Source organism: Lactuca sativa, chromosome 5 (genome assembly GCF_002870075.4).
Source record: "Lactuca sativa cultivar Salinas chromosome 5, Lsat_Salinas_v11, whole genome shotgun sequence".
Lineage (NCBI taxonomy): Eukaryota > Viridiplantae > Streptophyta > Magnoliopsida > Asterales > Asteraceae > Lactuca > Lactuca sativa.
This window is the reverse complement of record NC_056627.2, coordinates 307199618-307205496: the sequence shown is the minus strand read 5'-3', so window position 1 is coordinate 307205496 and position 5879 is coordinate 307199618. Positions and strand designations below refer to the sequence as shown.

Genomic DNA, 5879 nt, shown 5'->3' with positions numbered 1-5879 from the left:
GAACTAAGAAAATCAATGGTTGCAATAAAAAATGCAAAAGAGCTTGAAGGAATAATTCTTTTTGAAAGGTTATTTAAAAAAAATACCTATTGCAATGAGTCAAATGTAATTCCCACAAGTGTTTGAGGACCCTCCTACAACAATCATATTATTATTAATACAAATCAATAAAACATTAACTCGAAGAAAATACAAAAAGTTGTATTTTTTTTTGAAAAAAAACATAAACTTACTGGAAGATGATTAACAAATCGACTAATAGCAATAAAAACTCCAAATGTAACACCAATTTGTATTGCATTAATTGATACATCAACAAGAAAGAAAAAAGACAACTGACATTGGTTCCCGAACCTAAGAAGAATATAAATTAAAAAATATCGTATTGAAGGTATTCATATGTGACAAGGTCGTCCAACTAATAAAACAAAAAACGTTGTTTACAAAGAGGTCATTCATCTGTTATAGATATTCAAACATTTCATTGTTACCTATAAAACAAATTCTATTTCTGTTACTTTCTTTTAAATTATTGTGCCAATTTTTTATACTTTTATATGTATTTTTTATATGTTCACTGTGTTTTACGCTATTCATAATCTAGTTATATCTAAAGTGCTTCCCTCTTCTCCAAGAACCAAGGCCGCCGACCACAACCACCAATTAGTTAACACCATAAAACCGGTATCAGTTTCGCCATCGATCAAGAATCACACTTCCTCTTTCAATTCAATCGCGATAACATACCAACCGGTATCATGCAGATTTCGTGAAAACCCTAACCGGGAAGACGACTACATTCGAAGTCGAGAGCAGTGAGACCATTGACAACGTCAAAGCCAAAATCCAGGTCTAATTTTGTTAATCGTTGTCTCTTTTTATGCGTGTACTTAATCGATTTTGTTGATCTGTCATCGCTTATTGTATATTTCTTCTGCCGATTCTATTTTTACCTTTTTGCTATGTGTTCGCTTAGGCCTGAAAGTGCTTTCACTGGTTTACTAATGAAAAAAAAAACGACAAAGAAGGTATCCCACCAGACCAACAAAGATTAATTGATTTCATATTCTTACTGATTTATTGATTTCTAGGTTCGCTTCCCCCTTTTATCGCTGCTATGTTTATCACTTGTAATACAAGAAGATAACAATTAGACACGTTCTTCTAGGTCACGACACTAGAATGAAACATGCCACTAACACAATTTTATTACTACTCCATCCTCAAGAATAAGTGTAAGAGGCACACTTTCCTTTAACATATTTCTATCAATAAAGAGATACAGTTGATTTGTCCAAGTTTAGCCACATAATATGTCCATTATCAATTATCATAATCTTTCTAGGGACCACTTGTCTATATAATATTTTCTAGCTTTCTGTGTATAAGGCTATATTTCGGATATGGTCCACAAAATTACACAGATTGTTATCGTGATCAGTATTCTAGAGAAGAAGCCAGTTATCACACGGAATGCATCACCACGGAAAATGACAAACATTCCCTTCATGAAAACACATCCCTTTTTTGGTTGCAGAAGCGTCTACACCTTCTTGTGAAGAAATTGATCATTCCCAATCATCATTTTATCTACAAGATTCACCTAATCAGTCTATGGCAAACTACACTCTTGGTAACAAATCTACTAACTTTCTCTTTTTTAAGTGATAAACAAAATTATTAAATATTTTCAATTCTAATAGCATTTGATATCTCATTGTTTTCAAATTGTATTGCATGGAATATATGTATATATAACTTGTTTTGCCGAAATAATGAATTAAAAGTAAAAAAACGATACGATGATTTATACCCTTTAACAAGAACCATTTGCTTACTTTTTATACATATATAGATGATGAAGATGAATGTCTGATTTAAAATTGAAAATAATGAATCCGTTTTAACACGCTCAATGAAAGTGTATACAAATTTTTTGAAGAAATGTCTGAGAGAGACCGAAAGGTGGATATTTTTCCAACATAATGCATATGGTAATTGAATCTTGAATTCCAATTCTGTCGGAATGGAATCACGAATTTCAATTCTGTTGGAATGGAATATGAATGTTTTCTCATTGATTTATGCATGTTCTATAATTCTTGGTTATTGGATTTGGTGATTAGTTTTTTCCTAATTTTATGAAGTTGCTAAGCTTAGATGACATGGGGGTTTTAGGTTTTAAAGAGGAAAAGAAAGAAAACATGGAGGGACGATAGTATATTCTAGTAGATTGTATTCATACGGAATGACATTGACATTGTATTCTTATAGAATGGATTTGTTATTCATTAAGAATTTTTTTTTATTAGAATGAATTAACAACAATATTTTCTCAGAATGTATTACTACTTTACCTTGATTTCAATATATCATTCTTTTCTCGGAATGTATTAGTACTTTACCTTGATTTAAATATATCATTGTATATACTATTAATTGTTAAAAAGTTGGTGAACAAGAATCTTTTAGGATTTAGATTTCTACCACAAATTTTTCTAGGTTTTAAACATCTGCCATAATGCTTTTCAAATTTTAAATTTAACCCCTTAAATTCTTCTTATCTCAATTTGCTTCCAATTTCATCCTGTGCTGCTGCTCATCGTTTTCTCTTCGATCCACCATTTTCTTCATTTGATGGCTTCACGTAGATTTATGATTTGTTTGATAGGTTCCGATTTCGATGGTTCTCTTCAACCCACCATAACTAACGCTCATCTCTGCACCTCTCTTTGCTGTTCCGTTGGTCCCTTTGTATGAAGAAGGTGGATCTGCCAATCGAACCTTAAAAGTTGAAGCCGAAAAGCTCAAAACTTATTCCTGACATCAGGTTCTATCTATGGTAAAGACGGAGAATAAGAACACAGCAGCAGACACGATTACGATTTTTAAGTTCTGATGAAACAAACTGTAAGCTTTTTTTTCTTTCCTATGCTACAGCTTCCTCCATTTTCTTTTTCGTTTCTATTTCACTCTCTTTGTAATTAGCAATGGATTGACACAAAGATTCGGTCTATCAAATTAATTAACCATGGTGGAGGATTTGGTGTAACTTTGACCGGTCTTTCTGATTCTTTTTGGACCAAGGAAAAAATGTACCTAATAACATAGATAACAAGGTAATAACATCTGTCTAACTTTGTAAATTTATTGTTATTTGACAACGTATGCCAAGTGTTCGATGAATTGATCAAACGAAACATACATCACAAAAAATGAACCAATGGTTTCTTTCCTTCACCATTCTCAACTATATGTATTTTTTTACTACTTCATCACAGGAAATGAAGACTTTATGTTCAGAAAGTAGTCGTCGGTAGAACCACATGTACAAACGACTAGTAAACATAAAAGTATTGGTGATCAGTCAACTAATTTGGAAGAATATACCCATCCGGTGCTTACAATATTGCTACATAACGTCTATTTCTCAACACAAGCGTGAACTTAGTTGATTTTCCTTAATATTGATGTTTTATCTGAGTAATAAATTTTTGTGTTTTAGAGGTTAAAAGAAGGAAGATATTGAGAGATGGATTTGGATATTGTCAAGCATAATTGTAAGTTATGAGATTATTCTCCTTTACCATTGTATTTTTTATATTGGTTGATCTTAATTTTCCCTTTGTTCCATTTACGACTGGATGAGTGTTTTTTCCCGATGTGTTGTACTGCCTTAACTTTATGAAGATTAATTGGAATAAAATCTATGGGCTGTCGATTTAGAAGTACAGTTTGTTGTCAATTTTTACACAGGTAGTGTCACACCCCAAAACCATGAACGGCGGAAACGTTCTGGGGCGGAGGACGTTATGTACAGTATCATAACAATGAAAAGTAGTAAACAAGCAACAACATCATCCATTGCATTAATAATATAATTTTTAATACAAGTGTGTTTTGTCAAATTATGATAAACACTAAAGTATAAATCAAAATGAAAGATGAGTCTTGAACGAGCTCCATCTTCTCTAAACCTTGCATCGGTACCTGTCTACTGTTGACCTGAGGATACAAGTTATTTTGAAAGAGAGTATCAGCTTTAAAGCTGGTGAGATCATAAGTATTTTAGTGTCTTAATTTGTATGTAAGCGTTTGTATGTATTTGAAATGTAAGTATTTGTATGTATTTGAATGTAAGTATGAAAACGTTTTGAACATTCTAGAAAACCATATGTTTCCTACTAAAAATATCCTTCTACCAAGGCATATAGTATCTATCTGTGTCTATTGTACAAGTGTGTATTTTCCTAAATCTAACTATCATTAACAAAAAATATAGTATTTACATTACCGTGCATCGTGTGAATGTTCACGAAGTGAATGTAATGGGGAAATAATAAAGTACTGTAGTTTTATACTAAGTGACTATTGCTGTACTAACTACCTTAAACCAAATGAAATTTAAAGTAACATGTGATCGGCCTGTATCCTGCTACCGACTCAATAGTAAAACGACGATGTAAGACGCCGTAAGAAATGACATTTGGCACCCATAGACTTGCAAGTCCCACTGTAGCGAGCAGCAAGGTGTAGGATAGTCAATCCAGCATATATATCTATACGCAAACTCATACGCTCCCCAATTAAGGAGATTCTGGATACAAAAACGGTCATGGCAGGTAGTGCCATGACCCGTTTAATAGCTCACATAACTGAATGTAATGTGTATGTAATGTATGTGCTAGTTGTATTGTGTGTTCTTCCTCTGTCTAGCCTGTATGTTTGTTTCTCATCACTATGTATTATGTTTGTTTCTCATTACTATGTGTTATGTTTGTTTCTCATTACTATGTATAATGTTTGTTTCTCATCACTATGTATTATGTTTGTTTCTCATCACTATGTGTTATGTTTGTTTCTCATTACTATGTATAATGTTTGTTTCTCATCACTATGTATTATGTTTGTTTCTCATCACTATGTATTATGTTTGTTTCTCATCACTATGTATTATGACTCATGTATGAACTGACTCTTTGCGTGATTTATTGTTATAGTATTAGCATTAGTAAAACCCTAAACTACGCCTATTGTAGTTTACTAGTAATATAACTGGTACGTATGAACATGGAAGTATGCCCTTGCTACCCAAGAGTATTGAATTGATTGGAAGGACCTTTTATGACTATATATGTACACATGATATATAACTAATATTTAAACGACCTTCGGACGGACACCCGATATCCCACCAGACCACATCTCAAGCGCGAAAAGGGAATAGGGCGGACAGGCTTTCCTAAGCCTTTTAAACATTGCTTATATAACTATACATACATGGACATGCAATTGATAATAAGTATAACAGAGTTTAAGTAAAAGTATTTGATAAGTAAAAGAGTTTGTAAACAGTTTGAAGCAAAATAGTTTGAACAGTAAGAAAATCATTGGTTTTGTAGTTATTAATCACATGTGATTGATGTAATAACTATAAGTATTCAACTTGTATCCCCCCCCCCCCATAAAAGCATTTAAAACATTTAAAAGTATTTCAAAGGTTAGTTAAAGGGTTATGAACTCACTTGTAGTGAGTGGTTTGGATTGAAGTGTCAGATACTGTGCTAGGTGACAAATGGAGACTTGTACACACGCACGAGCCTATTTATCATATAATGAACATATATATAACTAATTAGCCAATTTAAAACTAATAAATTAAGTTGGGACACTCTAGAACATGAAAACACTTTGTTTCAAGTGTTAAAGATCACAAGGGTTGCATCCAAGTGTTTGTAGGGCAAAGCTAGAGTGTTTGGAGTTCAAGGGTAAACTCCTTTGGAGTTTACGGTTTTAATGACCATTACCCAAGGAGTTTACGGCAGTAAACTCAAGGGTTTACGGTCGTAAACTCTACATTTTATGACCATATATTGTTT

At 32.7% G+C, this 5879-nt stretch overlaps 1 long non-coding RNA gene across 6 annotated transcripts; it reads left to right on the top strand.

The window, feature by feature from the left end:
• Window positions 1-590: 590 nt before the first annotated feature.
• On the top strand, window positions 591-4170 carry LOC111888525 (uncharacterized). 6 transcript variants are annotated; one of them, XR_006183247.2, is made up of 4 exons: window positions 591-850; window positions 977-1633; window positions 2672-3119; window positions 3282-3724. It is a non-coding gene; the product is annotated as an uncharacterized LOC111888525 (long non-coding RNA). The 6 variants fall into 6 exon arrangements; XR_002849250.3 differs by having other exon boundaries at window positions 593-1633; window positions 2672-2910; window positions 2989-3119; window positions 3282-3722; XR_008232654.1 differs by adding an exon at window positions 3757-4170 and having other exon boundaries at window positions 594-1633; window positions 3282-3560.
• The last annotated feature ends 1709 nt before the right edge of the window (window positions 4171-5879 follow it).